The sequence below is a fragment of the Botryllus schlosseri genome, chromosome 8, assembly GCF_051294905.1.
Source record: "Botryllus schlosseri isolate E-star chromosome 8, Bs_hap1, whole genome shotgun sequence".
Taxonomy (NCBI): Eukaryota; Metazoa; Chordata; class Ascidiacea; order Stolidobranchia; family Styelidae; genus Botryllus; species Botryllus schlosseri.
The window spans coordinates 13,208,569-13,226,071 of record NC_137243.1 but is presented as its reverse complement, the minus strand read 5'-3'; the positions used below and the strand labels follow the sequence as shown (position 1 = coordinate 13,226,071).

Sequence of the window (17,503 nt, the reverse complement as noted above, 5' to 3'; positions counted from 1 at the left end):
AATTAAGACTTTTAAGGTTGTCGAGGTGCATGGTGCATGCTTGTTTAGTGTTGATTTTTTATGCTGCCAGCACCATGCATGGAGTGGCGCGCAGTTGAAATGCAATAAATTTGAGCCAAAGATCTTATAATGGAGTGAAAATTACAATTTACCAAAAGGTTCACAGTGCAGAACCTATACCAAGGTTCTGTTGTGAACGCGAACCTCTAAATTTCCGAGGTTCACAAACAGAACGCGAACGTGAACCTCACGTTCACACCATCCCTAGCATTCAGCTAAAAAGTGACATGATCTGTATTGTGTCCTGGCCACCAAGTGTTCATTCACCGTACAATAAGTATCGGGTTGCGTTTAAAACAAAAATCAATTTAAAACAGACATGTTTAAAACATGCGGGCCCTTATTTAAAGTATGCTTTTTAATGTTTATTTTGTTGGTTTGTCTTTTAGCCATGACGCCACGCCACGATTTTTTAATTGTGACGTCACATTGGATTGCCATTGCCAATTGAAAACATAGGGTAGTATGGCTCGATCGACAAAAGGGCTTCCGACCACTGTCATAAACAGACCAAAAATATCTTTAACAAGGACTACATCGCTATGTAGCATTTTTACCGTCGTCGGTCATCATCATCTGAACACCCATTCCTTACCAATGACCTATATCTACTTGCTATACCTGTTGAACAGACGACGATTTCGAGGGTTCCAGCCGCCAGGGCCTACGATACGTTATCGTAGACCCCGCAGCCACTATATATCGTATACGTCGACTATATTGGGATGAAAATCGTACGTAGACTCATACTACAGGTGTTTCTATTTAAACAATTATGTAATAATTATACAACGTTTGAAAAAAATTAATGCATTTGTTTAGAACACTGTCGATTAAATGACTCGACATAACTCGAGTCTAAACTATAAAAGTGAGATTGAATTCCGACTTGGTTACAACCCATGGCTAACTCTGCCACGGCGCTAGCTATACAATGATAAAAAAATTTCCTAATGGTATATCAACGTATAGTAAATATTATTATCAGTTATTGAAACGGTCCTACGATTTGACGATTTGTCGCGATATGATTTCTTTCATAATCTCATTCGTCCCGCCGTAGATAGGATGGATCCGAACGTCAGCATAAGCTTTGCATATGGGATATTCTTGCATGTATCCAGAGCCGCCGAACATTTGCATTAGTTTGTAAGCATGTCGGTTGACTTTTTCGGATGAGTAGTATTTCGCCATCGACGCTGTGGATGTATCTAACAGCCTGCGGTTGTGAAGGTCGTTACATCGATCGACGAATGCACGAATGATGGCTATCTCTGTTTTTATTTCAGCCAAACCGTGTTGAATGGTCTGTAAATCTGCAATGCGCCTCCCAAACGCTTTTCTTTCCTTAACATATTCTCGGGTAATCTCGAAAAGATATTCGCTTGATGAGACGGCGTAGTTTGCGATGAGAAGCCTCTCTTGTGGGAGTTCATTCATCAGATAGGAGAATCCAGCGTTCAATCCAGCTTCTCCTCCGAGAACCGAATCATACGGTATGCGTACGTTATCAAAAAATAATTCAGCGGTATCTTGTGCTTTCAGTCCCAGTTTATTCAGAACCTTTCCTTTGCTGAATCCAACCGTATCCTTATCGACTAGCAGTAGGCTGATGCCGCCGGCTGCAGATTTTGCGTCACGTGACGTCAGAGCAACAACTATTACAAAGTCACATAAATAGCCGTTGGTAATATAGATTTTACTCCCATTGAGCACCAAATTATCTCCATCTTGTACAGCAGTAGTTCTTATGCCCTGAAGATCACTGCCGGCCCCTGGTTCTGTCATTGCGATTGCTCCGATTTTTTCTCCGGCGACCATGTCGGGAATGTATTTCTCAATCTGCTCTTTTGTGCCGTACTTACTTATGTATGGCATGACTATGTCAGAATGAAGTGAGAATCCAGGGCCCGTAGAGTTGGCGTATGATTGCTCCTCGTGGACGATGGCGGAATGCAACCAATCGCAGCCGATCCCACCTTTTTCGGCGGGCGTACTGGCGCCTAGCAACCCCGCATCACCAGCTTTTCTCCAACACTCCCTCGAAACCATCCCCTGTTTCATCCATTCCGGCTCGTGCGGCACCACATTTTCCTGAAAAAATCTTCGCACATTTTCTCGAAACAAATCGTGATCGCTGTCGAATATCTGTCTTGTTCCAATGTCTGTCATTTTCTCACTCTGACATGGTTCCAAGCGAACAGCCGTTGAGTATCTGTTCACACGCGAAATTTTCCCGCTAGCGTACCTACTGTACGTATTCCCGACGAGTTTCAAGTAACGTGCTCCGTACATGTTTCCGTAAATCGTCGATGCTATAGAAATACTGCAAATGTAGATGTATCAATTTAATAGATCATATGATACAAAGTACTTCAGCCTATATGCAACCCCAGACTGAAATGTATCGCAATATCTAGAGTCCAAAATTTATTGCGCATTGCGCAAGGGCTTTCCGCTTCTATAGTTATGGCTACGCCGGAGTCTACAATGTGTGGCGGAAATATTGGACATATGAACTGACTTCAGAACCGTTTGTCACGCGCTGTCGAATGACATTACACAACTTTGTGACTTCTCCCGGTGTAGCCCTCATTCGAACGTATAGGCTGTAGGAAGGACTTCGTATGGAGTGTTATGGCGTTTGTATGCTGAAAACAGTTTATCGCCTTCCAAAATAACACCGTCGCACACTCCCGGATTAGTCCAAACACATAGTATGGTTTTCAGTTTGGCTGGGCACTATTGTGCAACCCAATATAGGCGTACATTAGTGAGAAATATAACAGCTACTATTCATAAAAATACCACAATCTACAACTGTCACAAGCAACGCGAATCAAATTGGCAATATAATTTCTGTAGATTCTACGGTTGACGTAAATCTCTCCTTGGGTACTATCTTGTTCGCATCACAGCAATATAATTTTAGAAACTTATGCGACGCACCAAACTTGAGCGTGAGCTTCGATATATACGATCGTTAGTTCTCAATAATTAACTTGTCTGCACGCGAGTGTCTGTCAATATTGTTCCAATATATTCGACTTGCACCAGAAATAGCAGACTATATCATATTATAGAACCCTAGATGCCCTACTTAGGTATCGGCAGTAGCACCATTCACGGTATATATAGCTAAATATATATATATATTGACCCATGGCGATGATAGACCCAGCGGTTAGGCCTTCCATATGTCCTCTTTCATGGCGATTTGTCCTCTTGCAAGTACCATTCAAAAAAGCCAAAATGACCTCTTTTTCGCATTACGAGTTAGTTGCCTATACTTTCAACAAGACTTTTAGGGCACTACGGAAGACGTGTTTATTTCCGAAAAACTACTGTAGACATGAAACATGCCGAATTGCTGCTTTAAAGAAGGTTTCCCTATACCACACCGTCCTTCTTGATTGCTATTGCAACCATTGTTCCACGTTCTCTGTAACACATAGGCCTTTTCGCATGCGAGGATGTATCGCAATTTTGCTGGCGCAAGTTCGAACTTAACAGACCTAATAGTTGGATCAGTATTGAGCATCTTGACGATTGAATATAGCTTCAATGATATTTTGTGTAAACAATTTCACGAACTTGTTAAAAAGGATGCTTATTCCTTATTGGTTGGGGGTACCACATTCATGGCCGAATCTGAATGAATAAATTTAATTTGTTGTTTTGTGACTGTTTTTGAAACTTTAACTCAATGTAACTTTGCACAATTACAGTGTTCATCGACATTAAGAAAGCCTACGACACGGTTTGGCGACAAGCAGTTATTCACAAACTATTTCTATTAGGAGTCCGAGGTAAGATCTTGAATTGGTTGAACCAGTTTCTCACTGACAGGTCGTGTCAAGTACGGATCGGTACTACACTATCAGAATCGTTTATTACGGAAAACGGAATCGCCCAGGGAAGCGTCCTCAGTCATTTACTCTTCGCGGTAATGATTAACGACCTCCCCGCCACTGTCACTTCACACTGCCGATTATACGCCGACGACATTGCATTATGGCAAAGTGACCTGAACATTGAAGCTATCGCTTCTGAGATACAGATATCTCTAGAATCAGTACACCAATGGTGTAGGAATTGGGGATTTGAAATCGCAAGTCAAAAAACTGTCGCAATGCTTTTCACCCGGAAACGGAAAGTAATTCTCCCCAATCTACGTATGGGAGATCACGTGGTCACTTTTGCGGATACTAACAAATACCTTGGAATAATATTTGACAAAAGACGAAACTATAAGTATCATATTGATTACATAGCTCAAAAGTGCGAAAAACGGATAAATTTCCTGAAACTGATGTCTGGAACGAAATGGGGGGCTTCGAAACATGTACTTCTAACTTTATACAGAACTCTAGTAAAATCCGTGATCGATTATGGAATGGAGGCGTATTTCTTCGCGCCTGTGACGTACCTGAAGAAAATCACGGTAATCACTAATAAGGCATTACGGGTGTGCTGTGGTGCGATGAAAAGCACTCCGATATGTTCGATAGAAGCGTCGTGCAACGAGATGCCAATACACGTAAGACACCAGTTTCTTTGTTTGAAATACCGATATGAAACTTTAAATAAGTCGAACCACCCAAACTCTGAATTACTCCAGACAATTTGGGAAGACACATACTGCCTATTGAGAAACAGATATCGTACGTTCAACTTCTTAACAAGATCGAACCCACTCGACGACCAGTGTATTCGCGGCAAGGAACTCGTTCGAGCAGCGCCTTGGACAATCGGTGATTTACAGGTTGATTTGTCATTATCACGAATTATCAATCGTCACTCATTCCGATACATCGTGGACGTAGCCTATACTGAACTAATGGGCTCATACCCAAACCATTTACATGTTTTCACAGACGGATCGAAGACCACGGATGCCACTGGTTATGCGATATTCGTAAAAGATCGGAATGTAACAATATCCCACATATGCCAAGGAGCTCTATGTCGTCATTCTCAGTAGAATCATATGCCATATTATCCGCTCTTCATTGGATCGAAACGAATAACGTTGGCCAAGCTGTTGTTCTCAGCGATTGCCTTAGTGCACTGGACTGTATAGCTAATTATCGAACAGATGGGCCTTTTATCGTTAATCAAATCGTTAATGTTCTCAACAGGTTGACGAGTGAAGGAAAATTAATCACGCTCATATGGATTCCGGGCCACGCAGGAATTCCCGAAAATGAAGTAGCCGATCGTTTGGCCAAGGAGGCAACATCGTCACACCGTGCCATCACAATTCATGACATTCCTGTAGACGATGCAAAGAAAATCGCTTTACATGAATGCAAAGCTATTCGGAACCGGGAATACCTCGATTCAGAAACAGGAAGCCATTACAAAATCTTCCGACCAAATCTGGAGGTGAAATTACCATCAGTCCCACCAAGACGCAGCGAAGCTACGTTGTTTCGACTACGCACCGGTCACTGCGGACTCAATGCACATCTCCACCACATTGGATGCTCGGAATCACCATTGTGCGAGCATTGCGGCGAATTAGAAACGGTCGAACACTATATTATGACCTGCTCACATCTGACTGAGATAAGAAGAAAGCTATACAACGTATCGCGCAGACAAAGAACGTACCTTTCCAGCTATATAACCTTTTAACGGACAGCAACATTATCGCCGATCTACTGGACTTCATACGAGAGTCAAAGCGTCGCATTCAGCTACGTACTCATCTTGTATTTTCATAACATTTCATGCTATCATTTTGATCAAAATGCCTAAATCGCCGTGGTGCAAAAAGCCTTCGATGCGAAAAGCACCACTAAATGTTTTTATACATGATAATAATAATAATAACATATTACAACATCATCAAACTCAACCCCAACAATTCTACTTTCGATATATTTGTCGGCAAAAATGTCCCTAATGCAAAATCGTCCAGGGTTGGGACAAACTACTATCCACTCTGATATCGATATATGAAGTTTTTGGTGATATTGAACTAAAAAAGTACCATTTAACCTCTAATGTGGTTTAGAGCTGGTAATATATTATTTGTGGTTGCATAAAGGGAACTTTCCACTTCACAAATACTGTTGTTGTTGTTGTTGTTGTTGTTGTTGTTGTTGTTGTTGTTGTTGTTGTTGTTGTTGTTGTTACTATCATTAACATGGTTTTTCGGGATCCGGTTCCAATCGTGCATGATAAATTGTAATCCTGATCCAAAAATATCCTGCACAAAGTTGAGCATATATATCCATTGATTTGATAATGAAAAATTCTGATCCTGTGCAAGTGGGTTGCCGGAGAACCCGGCCCTTGGAGAACCCGGCCTACCAACTCGGCCCTCGGAGAACCCGGCCATTGGAGAACCCGGCCCTCGGTGAATTCCTCGGGAAATTTTGAAATTAAGTGTATTCACAAGTATTAATATGAATTAATAAAGTAATAATGTTATTATCAACTGATTTGTCAATCTTGTAAGGAGGTCAGGGCATGCGTAGATCACGCAGTCACGGAGTGATCAGATCACGTGATCACGCTTGCGTGGTCGGCTCAGTGTTGAATTGACTTGGCGCGGGGCGGACGTGCGACGTTCGACATACTCGTATCTGTTCATGACATCGCATTGGGCCTTATCGCATTGTACATTGTGTGTGAATTGTTCAGATGAAAAATATATCCCAACGATTGTTATTGCTCACATATCAACCACTCGTGGTCTGCTCGTTATTGCAACTGTAGTAGGTTGAGGTGGGGTGTTAGGGTTGGGTAGGGTAGTTGGGAAAGGAGACATTAGGGGTTCGGGGAGTGGGACATTAGGGTTGCCGGAGGTGGGATATTAGGGTTGCCGGGGTGGGATATTAGGGTTGCCGGAGGTGGGATATTAGGGTTGTCGGGGTGGGATATTAGGGTTGCCGGGGGTGGGATATTAGGGTTGCCGGGGGGTGGGATATTAGGGTTGCCGGGGGTGGGATATTAGGGTTGCCGGGGGTGGGATATTAGGGTTGCCGGGGGTGGGATATTAGGGTTGCCGGGGGTGGGATATTAGGGTTGCCGGGGGTGGGATATTAGGGTTGCCGGAGGTGGGATATTAGGGTTGCCGGGGTGGGATATTAGGCCACATGCTGCAAAGCTGCGGCATCAAACTCCAAGTGCCGAGTTCCCTGGCAAACAATCATGGTGAACCGGTAGCATGCGTGGTAGATTCTTCGATATCAGGCTCTCGCACTGGGAGATCTACCACGGCACGTGATTGTTCCCTACCTGAGAATCATATCACATTTAATGCATTTTTAATTCAAAATTGTTCGAGGGCCGCATTCACCGAGGTCCAGAGTAGTCGAAAAACGCCATGAATACCACAACAAGTAGACCACAACAACCATTCATGAGCTAGCTATAGCTTCGTGATAGGTAATCGGAGCGCGAAATTGGTGGGTGTGTTGGTGTGTGCCTACAAATTGGAATTCATTTCTGTGCAGATTCGTTTCTATAACAAGGCTTTGCCAGAGGCATTAATCGGGAAATGCAGCAATACAGCTTAAACACCGATATAATGAGAAAACGATTGTCGCCACGAAAGCTTCTCAATATGCTGTCACACTCAAAACCGATTCGTGGCGATACTGATTAGAATACACGCTTTCTCATTTGCCATCATCCATATTTCTTGTTATCTACTTGATACATTCGTACTCCGAAATTGTCGCACAAAGTCATTTTTCAGTGTTCCTTTCATTATTAACGTGATGCATCACAAGATTATGGGTGGCACTAATTCTGATTTTATTCGATTTGTTTGAACAGGGAACCTTCTACGTTCCGATAAACTTGATTGCTGGATGTACTCGTATCCAGAACAACATTATCGAATATTAAACTATTAGGTATTAAATAGACAGTGGATTTCTATTGGTAAGATCGCGGCATGCGGCCGGAAGTTGAATTCATTCTAGCCCAGGGGTGGCCAACCCGCGGCCGTAGAAGGAAATTTGTGCGGCCGTCAACACGTAATTCAATTAGTATGCGTTGGCGGCCGTCGACATGCAGATTGAATTCACGAATTGACCGATGTTACTCCCGAAATGCTTCGCGAACTTACATCGGCAAATGCACCAATGTTTTCGTCATCCAACAATTGCCGCGATGCGAGTTGGTCAACGCGAAGGAAGAAACCGCAAGAGACAATTACTGGTTGGCTGCGCAATTTCGCGTTTGTAATCATCATTATTGTCTGCTGGAAGTATTCGAGAGTCGTCGTGTGTTACTTGCAAGGCCAGTGCGTAGTGTATTTCGTTACTCACACGGGGCATTGCGCGTGAATAACATTGATGCAACTGCAGATTAGGGCTCTTCAAAAATGACTTTTTTTCTCAACCCTATATACTAGACAAAATTGTTAGGTTACCTAATTTAAGCCTACATACCAAATTTGGTTCAATTCCAACCAGTAGCCGCATTGCTACAGGAGAAGAAAGTTTCTATTTATTACATAAAAATAAATAACAAAAAATCTGAAAGTTTTCTGTTCACCCCATGATAGTGTTAGGTTGTCTATGGAAACGAAGTTCACCAAGTTTGTTTCAATTTCAACCAATGAAAGCGGAGTTATTGACGAAGAAAAATTTGGATTATGAATAAAATAGTATTTACGACAGGGGTCACCAACACGCGGCCCGCGGGCCGCATGCGGCCCGCAAGGTCCTATTTTGCGGCCCGCCACCTGATTTGAAAAAATTTCAGAAAAACGCTTAGTAAATCATTCTGAAACGCTGAAATTGATTTCAGTTGAAACATCATGTTGTTGTTGTTCAAAATAATTTTACTGTGCCCAATATCACTATCCCTGACTAGTTGATACGGCTTTGGCATGGTAATGTCATTCCGTGGATGAAGAATTTGCTTGTACGAATGGGCACATTGCCTTGACGTGCAATGGCTCACCCCTGCCAAGACCGAGACGCCGGAAATACGACTTCGGGCTCCTCAAAAGACCATGCTTTACGAGGAGATAGTTGCCTAGCAAGTAGGCCTACCGTGTCTAGCTAACCCCAATATTGATTATTTAATCCAGGGGTGGCCAATCCGCCGCAGTAGAAGGGAAATTATGCGGCTGTCGACACTCGACACTTTTATTAACTACCCTAAGTTTTCGAAGATACATCCTGGATCAGCTCTATCGGTGAATCTGATCATATTGGACGAGAAAAGATAAATATTTTATAGTAATATGTGAAACTGTACTAATATTTATTAACGAAATTCACTCATGAGCATGAAAAATTTTTCGCGCCTGGCGCGATTACAGAACGCTTTCTGGTGGCGCTTTAAAACATAACTACTAACGATTTCGGTGCGCATAGCAAGCCGATATGCGTAAATAGATTAGTTCGGAGTGTACCGGCAATGGACATGGACAGTTTAACGAGGGTATTTGGCCCAGCTAGTTTATCACGACTAACCACCGGTATGCGGCCGCAGGCTACATGGGTAATCGAAATGCGGCCGTAAATAGCCAAAATGTTGGCCACCCCTGTTTTAGCGGCTACAGAGTGTTGTCAGGTATTGTGTACAGCTCATAGTTCAAAATATAATGAAATTGATGATCATGATACTTTTTGTTTAATTTGTGTTTGTTCGATAAAATATTATTTCTTTTGTGGTGACTATAACCGTCGCCCATGTTAGAGACCACAGCATTGTATTAACATAGAGTTATCAGACGTGGTTGTTGAACTGCGTTGCCTACTTTTATCTCGTTATTGATGTCATGCGGCCCGCGGCCTCTAGGAATTTGGAAAAGTGGCCCGCGACCAATTTTGAGTTGGCGACCCCTGATTTACGGTGACTAATTCTTTAATTATTTATTATAGTGGTGCTCACCGTAAATACTATTTTATTCAAATCCAAATTTTTCGAGATTCCGTCAGTGCAGATTCCGTCGGACGGACTGGTAGCGCAGGCGACAGTTACACTTCAAATGATCGTACCGTTTCAAGATTCCATTTAATAACTCGACTGCATGGTTTGATATTAATGAGTGCAGGGCCGATATTAAAACGTCACGCGAATGGTTTAACTCTGCACGTGCACCAGCGGCATGTAGTAAAGTGCGTCGATGAAGTCCTCGATATGGAACAATTATGACGTCACAAGAATTCGCCACCTCGTAAAAAAATGATAGTCGGCGCTTATGGCTATAGCTATAGATCAGTGATTCCCAACCGCGGCCCTGAGGGCCGCATGCGGCCTCCAGCTAGCCTTCTTGCGGCCCCCACAAAAATATTGAGAAATCGATTTACGAAAAAAAATATATTTATAAAATACTCTTGCTCGGCTTGGAGTCTGGAGTTTTCAATTAGGATTGCAGGAAAGTTGTGAGTAGACTGCTAAGATTACGTCACTGCTGTTTCAATGCAATGTGCCGTAACTTTCCAGTTGATCGGGCAGTACCTATAGATATAGGTATAGATATAGGTATTGACAGGACCGTAACTGCCGCACCCCAAGCCCCCCAATTGGGGGAGCGAGGCGAAGGGGGCCCAAAATTATTTAGTGAATTAGCATAAATTATAGAGTATTTTATGAAACTTTTCAAAGATTTTTCGCGCTGCGCGCGATTTCAAGTTTCCAAGCACCTTAATTATTGGGTACTCTTTGACCAAGATAAAATACGCAAGATTTATAGAAGTGGGCATATCGGCGTTGGCCATTACCGCGCCACGACGCACGAAGAAATATAAAGTTTTAGGCCATGTAACATGCGACTCCAAGAAGTGTGCCAAAACGATCGGCAGCGAGAAAACCTTGGCCGAAAAGGACTGCCCTTACGCTGACCGAAAACTTCGTTATGTATATTCAAAATACATATAGGTATAATTGACCATAGGCGCCTAAATGACTGGCGCCGAATGTTCCTGTCTTACAATCTGAACGTCACGAGACAAATAGGCTACCATCCCGCAGGGAAGAATTATATGCCAGTGAAGAACTACCAATTTAAAATCGTGTTCATCTTTTAGTTTAGTATGTTTGGGCGATTCTATATTTCTTGAAATAGGAGACTGGGGGTCACGAAATAACAAATAACATCATGTAACGAAGTCGTACCAACGGGTCCGCCCGTCCGAATATGTATTAATATTATTCACGGGCCCTACAGTTTCCAAGACACCTCACTCAGCTCTACCGGTAAATCTGATTACGTGAGCAGAGAGGACAAGTAATTAATAGCAATATATATGCAATTCCCGATCTTATTGACCTATTTTATTTTGAATTATCGAAAATTATCGCGCTCCACGCTTGCTCACTAAACGGGGATCCTGATTTCGTGGCAGAAGCGAACAACGCCACCGGGGGTCGGTTTATCACCCTATGGGAGCTCAAGACTTAAGTCTTTTGGGGGGCCTGACGAAGTGCTGTTTCGTTCCTGCCAACGGGTATACGCCCGAAGATGTTTAATTATTATTGAGTGGTCCTACCTTTTCAAACACAACTCACTTGGCTCAACCGATCAACCTGATTACGTGAGCAGAGAGAGGATAAAAATTGATATCAATATATATGCAATTGCCGATTATATTGACCGATTCAGTCATGAATTATAGAAATTTTTCGCGCTTCGTGCGATTATTCGAGAGAAGCTGCCTAAAACGGACACCCGATTTAGATGATAAATAGCGGTAAACAGCCATCTAGCCTGAGGGGGTCTGGGGGCTTCGAAGTTCTGTTTATCACCCTATGGGGGGCCCAAGAGAAACGTTGTTGTTTTTTTGGGGGGGCTGACGAAGTGCTGTTTCGGCCCTGGGTATTGATAACTAATTTACGGATATATGTGCAACAAGTGACTCACGATTGAATATACGCCGAGATGCGTACTGCTTAGCCGGCAAAGAGCAGCATAATTGGTAGTCCTATAGCTCGCGACCCAAGCGTCCGAATAATTTGATATGTCGGTGTTTATCGAAAGCAAGTGTCGCACTGATTCCAAAAATACCAATTGAAATCTCGCCAGGGCAATAAAACTACTCCGAAATAGTCAGCAAAGGTTGATTGTTCTGAACAACGGCAGCGCGGCAACACAATGGCCAATGGCGTCAAGCGAATGATCGGAACAATGCCAATTTTCATATTTGGTGACTATTTTGGGTTCCTTTCATTGCCTTGATATTCGTGCGGCCCCGGCCGTACTCTGAAATTCTAAATTTGGACCTGCCACTGTAAAAGGTTGGGAACCACTGCTATAGATAGATAGTGTAATGAATAATAACACAAAGCGATTTAGTCGCTCGAGGCGCGAACATTTTTGAAGAATCACGAATGAATTTCGTCATTAATATTAGTAGTTTGGCCTATTACTATCAAATATTTATCCTTTCTCAGTCCATGTGATCAGATTCACCGGTAAAGTTGACGGACTCGAGTCACTTTTTCGTATGACTTGACTTGACTCGAGTCACTTTGCAAAAATGACTTGACTTGACTGGACTCGGTGCTTCAAAAATGCGGATTGACTCGTGACTCGGAGCAAAATTTACGAGTCAATTTCAAGTCATCAAGTAAACGATATCAATCAAATCAGTGTATTTTGTGCATATGTTCGTATTGTTCGCGATACGCTTGTGTCACTTGTGAGAGTAACCAGGCATTCACTGAATGTACGTTTGAATGATCCTCCATTATTGCATCACAAATATATTGACCACAAACGAATTGATCACAGGTTTCGTTGTCGTAGTAGTAGTAGAAGAAGAAGAAGAAGAAAAATGCAATAGCAATTAACGTATCTATGTTTCTCGGACGGCTCAGTGCTAACATTGCGCAGTGATCACCTTTATCAACCCTCTTGTATGATTCAAATCCATAGCAATTTGTAACAACTTCTCGAGGCTTCGTATTCGATCCTATTGGTTGATATAATAACAGACTGCTGCATAGTTATACAGTTAGTCGCGTATTTTATTTGCGGTTCTACGTGTGCGTGATAGACGCCTTCTTGCATTCCCATTAAACTTTATATAAGTAATTTGAAGCAAGATAAATGGCAAATTATTCTGTCTTTCACACAGCTAGCAAAATGTAATGACTTCGAATCGTCGCTGATACTTCGAAAATTCAATTTGACTTGAATTGTGACTTGACTCGTGACTCGACTTGACTTGACTTGACTTGACTCGAGTCACATCCAAAAAACGAGTGACTTGACTTGACTCGAGTCACCTTCGAAAATCGATTGACTTGACTTGACTCGAGTCAAAATGTGTAATGACTCGAGATGACTCGTGACTCGAAGGTAGCGACTTGATCCCAACACTGAAAGTTGATGGAGGGAATGTTTTTGAAAGTTTAAGGCAAGTTAGGCTATATATGATGATGCATATTCGGGTGGGCCAATTGTTATTAGTCACTTTTTTCCATGCTGTTATTTCTTGACCTCCCATCAGGATTGTAGGTATGGTGGTGAGATATTTGAATCTCCCAAACGTACCAGAAAAAAATTTCTTTCGTAAGGAGCACACGATTCCAAATTTTACTCCGCTGTTCGCATCTGTAATCCGGGGCTCAGATTGCAAAGGGCGCTAATTTTTAAAATCGAAAAATGAAGACACATTATTGCGCGCAGCGTGAAGATAACTTCAAGATCAATTAAATCTCTCAAAAATTAGCGCTTGGATTAATTAAAATCTCTCAAAAATTCGGGAGTCAATTCGTAAATTCAATTTTCATGTCGACGGCCACCAACACATACTATAATCGAATTACGTGTCAACGGCCGCACAAATTTCCTTCTACGGCCGCAGGTTGGCCTCCCCTGTCTTACAGTGATGAGCGGATATTGATTTCCGAGAATCCTAATCCGACCGACAGCTTTTGAGACTCTGAGGAACTATAAATGACTAACCTACGGAGGTTGGTTATCAATAGAGGAACTATTATCCGCCCGAATCCGAAGAATCTAATCCAAATATCCATATTCCATGCCAATCCGCCATATTGTACCAGAATCCGAATAATCCCAATTGAATACCATTTTTCGAAAAATCTGAACTAAGTCAAAGTCAGTTCAAAATCCGGTCCGAATGCTATACTATAGATCAGTGGTTCTCAACCGCCGGTCCACGGACCGGTGCCGGTCCGCGACAACATTCCTGCCGGTCCGCGAGGTATATTACAATTTTATACTTCAATTTCAAGGTGTAATGTTGAAGGCTTGTTCATTGATAGAATAAATAAAACATCAAATTTTATAATAATTCAGAAGTTCGTGAGGTAACATTTTGCAAATGAACCTAAATCATAGCGTATTTTTCTGAATTTGTTTCCAATATTTTTTAATTTCTTTTCGCGATTTGCGCGATTTAGTGTCACTGAATGTCTTGCTTATTAGTTGCCCTTCTCCGAGATATACGCATGATTTACAGAAATAGGTATTTCGGCGTCAGCCAATACCCAGCCACGACGTACCAACCCCTAATGAAGTATAGGCTAACATGGAGTCATTGCACATTTTGACTAGAGTCAAGTCAAGTCAATTCATTTTCGAAGGTGACTCGAGTCAAGTCAAGTCACTCGATTTTTGGAGGTGACTCGAGTCAAGTCGAGTCAAGTCAAGTCAAGTCACGAGTCAACTCAAAATTCAAGTCAAGTTGCCTTTTCGAAGTATGAAGCATGGTTACGTCATTGCATTTCGCTAGGTGTCTGAATAACCGATTGATTGGTCATCGTTTCTGAGCCGATGAACGAATATAGAGTTAATTATACATGCAATGAGGGGCTGTATCGCTTACTTATACGTAGAACTGTTAAACTACGTAAGTAATTGCATAGCCTCATTTTATAGTTGCCAGCTAAGATAGAGAATCGAGAAACGAATGATGCAAAACGAAGATGCAAAACGGTACCCATGTATACATATTGATATGATACAATTCAATTCTGCGCCAATGGTTGAGGAGAATATAAGCGATATTCGATTTCAATTTCGGTGAAACAAGAGATTTGGTTAAGGTAAGAACAGAGAACAGAAATATATATTTTGCTATTAAATTCCTTTGCTACTAGTTTACGACAACGTAAGCTTTAGCTTCGATCACTTCGTTTGGGGTCAATATATTTGTGAGATAATATTGGAGGCTCAGTAAAACGCACGATCATTGAATGATCGATCGCTCTCATGGGTTACACAAGTGTTTGGTGAACAATCCGAACATATGCAACATAAGGTGATTTTTACTTGATGACTTGAAATTGACTCGTGAATTTTGCTCCGAGTCACGAGTCAATCCACATTTCTGATACGCCGAGTCAAGTCAAGTCAAGTCATTTTAGCAAAGTGACTCGAGTCAAGTCATACGAAAAAGGTGACTTGAGTCGGACTCGAGTCAAGTCATGACTCGAGTCATCCCAACACTGATAGCCGGTATAGTTGCTGCAAGGTGTTTTCCTGCGGCACACACTGTATTCGTAGTTGTCAGAGTAGCGTATGCGTCTGATGGAAGTGGCTTGATGCTTGGTTCGAGTTGGTTTGGTCGGTTATACCCACGGCCTTCGGCGCGAAAGACTGTGAACGACTCTCGGCGGTAGCACGTTTATCTGGATAAGGCAGTTTTACCTCGATTCAGCAGACTGACTACCATAAAATCACATGGATACTATCATGAAGATAATTAATAAAGATCAAAACCCTTTAGTAAATGTCACTCTCTAGCACCATATAATTGCAAAAAACGGTTGCATACTTTACATTTTGGCTTCATTTCAATCTTGGAAGTGCACCGGTCCGCCAGACATTTTAAAAAATTTTACCGGTCCGCGAGGTGAAAAAGGTTGAGAACCACTGCTATAGATAACCAATGATATATATACAATGATTGGAAACTGCCACGCCCCTCAACACTATAAGATAGGTTCCCGGCAAAATCAGTCCGACGCGGGATATGCTTGAGTAGAGGTACGGGATTCCGTATGTCGACTGTTGTGGAGTGCTGCAATCGACCTTGCTAGCGTAATAATTCACTGATTTTCCCTAATTGGTTTAGTTTTAGTTGGTTTCTTGAGCATAGTGAGGCAGTGCTGCATACTAGGATGTAATACAACTTGACGATGCACATTTATCAAAGTACCGACTAGCTGCGAGGCATTTTAACATCGGTTGCAACCATGCATGTACGACACAGCCTAAAAAATTAACAGAGACTGTGCGTGAGCGTCAACATAGATGTGCAGATCCAGGAAGGATTGTTAAAAGAGGATTTGAAACTTTTCTAGCATCATTTACGTCACTTGATTTCTCAAAAGAGAAGGGTTGATTACGATAATTGTGTGAGCAACTAAGTTGTTTTATATAGTATAGTATCAATATAGCGATTGTACCTTCATAATATAAAATAGGAAATAACCAAAAACTATCCCCATCAATGGTGAGAATCGGCATTTTCCCAAACTACATTCCATCGGCAAAACAATGCACTAGAATGACATTGAGGATTATCACTAATAGTTGGTATTATGTTCACATCGACCTGGTGTGATATGTCGTACTCCACTCAACAGTTGAATCTTTCACACCGGGTGTGCGAATACGTCTACCAATGCCCATTTATTCAAAATATACCTGGTAAACGTTTTGGCACTTCTTCGATATAAACTACACGTTGTGAAGTGTTCCCCATGAATTGCCTGTAAACCTTGAAAATTAACAAGGAGTACTCGTCAAGATTGATAGCTGGAAGGATTGTACATAATAGATGATTTGCGCATTTGCGAGCAACATTCTATGGCGTCTTATTCACTGAAAGGTTAGGAAATGATTTTGTAACCTTCATCATTATATAGTGTGTACTGTACGTCTATGGTATTTTATGTATAACCTTCATAATTTCTCGCTATTTGAATCACGCTGTATGACCTGAGCATGAGCATCAACTTGCATTTGTATATGCTGCTGCCTCAAATGCCCAGGTTATTTTTCCAGCAATGTAACTCCATAATCCTCCATTGCAAGATCTCTCTCTTGAATATGCTCATATATATTGCATATGCGGTAATACAGAAAATACTTATTTAACTTGATTTCAATTGTAGTTGACTGGCAAAACTGTGACATAACAAATTCTTATTTTGTAAATGTCTAATGCATAAATTTTTTACAGGGCCTTAATTGACCAATTTGAAAATTGTAGTCCATTCTAACTTTCAAGAAAAGATTGTTCGTGTATTGAAACAGCCGCGAAGCAACCCACAACCGCGAGGAAATTGAAAAGAATTTAGGGATCTTAATATAAGTGCAAATCATTATCTTATGGGATTCTGGCACGGCAGGCACTCCATGAGAAGCAACAATGTCATGTTCCACTCTTCTTCAGACATTGAGATATTTCCAAAGATTGTAGTCAAAATGAATAATACTTTATATACATATAAACAATCATTTATATATCATTGGCTGGGCAGT

At 41.7% G+C, this 17,503-nt stretch overlaps 1 protein-coding gene and 1 pseudogene across 1 annotated transcript in view; one reads left to right on the top strand and one right to left on the bottom strand.

The window, feature by feature from the left end:
* The window catches only part of LOC145444867 (dihydropyrimidinase-like), a 177,442-nt gene that overhangs the window by 107,654 nt on the left and 52,285 nt on the right, over positions 1 to 17,503 (top strand). The window lies entirely within an intron of this gene.
* Positions 700 to 2,410, bottom strand: LOC145445536 (long-chain specific acyl-CoA dehydrogenase, mitochondrial pseudogene; annotated as a pseudogene).